Source organism: Zerene cesonia, chromosome 11 (assembly GCF_012273895.1).
Source record: "Zerene cesonia ecotype Mississippi chromosome 11, Zerene_cesonia_1.1, whole genome shotgun sequence".
Lineage (NCBI taxonomy): Eukaryota > Metazoa > Arthropoda > Insecta > Lepidoptera > Pieridae > Zerene > Zerene cesonia.
Window position 1 is genome coordinate 6,970,372 of NC_052112.1, and position 1,982 is coordinate 6,972,353.

Below are 1,982 nucleotides of genomic sequence, written 5' to 3' on the forward strand. Positions count from 1 at the left end.
TAACTGCCCATTCCACATTTCATTTTGCCCGATAGTCAATTATTCTATATTGTCACAGTGATAATAAATGTATTAAAGTAAACGAATCTACGAAGGCTGATCACTCATGAATTTGGTAAGGTGCTAAATAGTTCTATAGACAAATAAGAGGAGTGTAAGTGATGTGATTGATATGACACGTGTCCATCAATATTTGACCGTTACTGTATTTGTTAATTTGTATGTAATTCCGTCCGTTACCGATAACTTTTAGCTTTAGCTAGTATAAATTAGATTAATACTTAAGTTATTTTTCATCGTATTAAAACATAAATGTTTCAGATGTATTATTTAAAAATGTTTGCAAATGAAAGAATTGTGTTACGAGTCTTAAGGTTTTATATGTACGTATATAATTAGTCTGCGATGCTCTATCTATAGGTCTTTACATAAAATACAAATAAAATTTACATCGATGGTATTTAAGACGCTAAACAATTTAGGATTGCTTATTACTTACTCGCACTATAATTTCTCTTGCGGCCAATGTTAGATACAGTGAACTTTCTAAAAAATAGTAAAAAAAAAACAGTGTAAAAGAACGAGCATTCATTGCCCACTGCTATCTTTCACCGCTCAACTATCGCATCTCTACGTCTTGGTCTTACTATATGGATTATTTTTCCTCATGTCAGACCATGAATGAGAACGCTTCACTTTCGAATACACTTCTTCTTAAAAATAATAATATCTCTAGACACACATTACATTACATTGACATAGCAATATTTGGCTTGATTAATGTTGGTTATTATTTTCTGTAGCTAACAGTATCCTTGTAATTTCTCTATAATAACATGTTTTAAAATAACTATGTATTTTTCTTTTACTAACTACATAAACTAGGTAGTACAGTGAAGGGTACTCTTATAGCAACATTAAATTGATCCCTTTATTTTACGAGAGGCGTGATTACTCCCCGATTGCTATAAATTTCCGATACAAGAGGCGATTCAATCGCTTTATTTTAAATTGTTCTTCCTTTCTCGTCTAACAAATTGGACTTTCTTTGTTTCACTCGTGCACTTTTAAACGAAGCCTCGCCTAGTTATTACTAAGATACTCCGAACAATACTCAATAATTAATGATTTATATAATCCTCAGAATGAAAGTGATACTAGCATTTTATTTCTATTTTTACGATGTTATCATTGTTTCTATTATAGTCAAACTGTCCAACCCACAGAATGTCGCGCAGCGTGTTTTCTTAATTTTTACATATTATTGATACTTTCTCTGATTGTAACTATTTTCCTTATTAACATTCTGGTTCGGTCATTAACTTTGCATAATTTATTTAATAATGATAAGTGGTTTATCAATTCTAACAATATTAACACTATTATCTTTCAATATAAGTATCAAGTTAATATGTAAGTCTTTGGTTTAACAATAGAAATGGATCGTGACAAAGCAGTATCGTTAACGTTTAAAGTTGCGCTTTATACATGTCCTATGTTTAAATTTCCAAAACCTTATCGAAAAGACTTGCAATTGTTTGGGAAGCATGATATCTGCTTTAGTATGTTGAGATTATTTTATATTATTCTGTATATTGAACATATTATGTATCTTGCCAATATTGTTTGGTAAAATGTGTGCTTACCTACTATAAGAACTTTACAACGAAACACTGCCTTGTGATCTCTCTGCCTACACGAGAGACTATTTTTCTTAGAAAAAATATTAATACTAACAATGCAAAATACATTGTGAGTAAACTGTTTACGAAATTACTAAGTATTATTTACTCTCCCTCTGTAATGTACAATATTGATTTATTGATTTGAAATCATGTTTTCGTAAAGTTTAAACCAATAATATGTTAATACTCGTTTTACATTTATGTACCTACTCTTGGGAAACTTATAGTTTTATAGCAGTTTATTTTTAAATAATACTCAATTGTTGTAAATAACAACTGAACAAGTCTAAGGGAAAT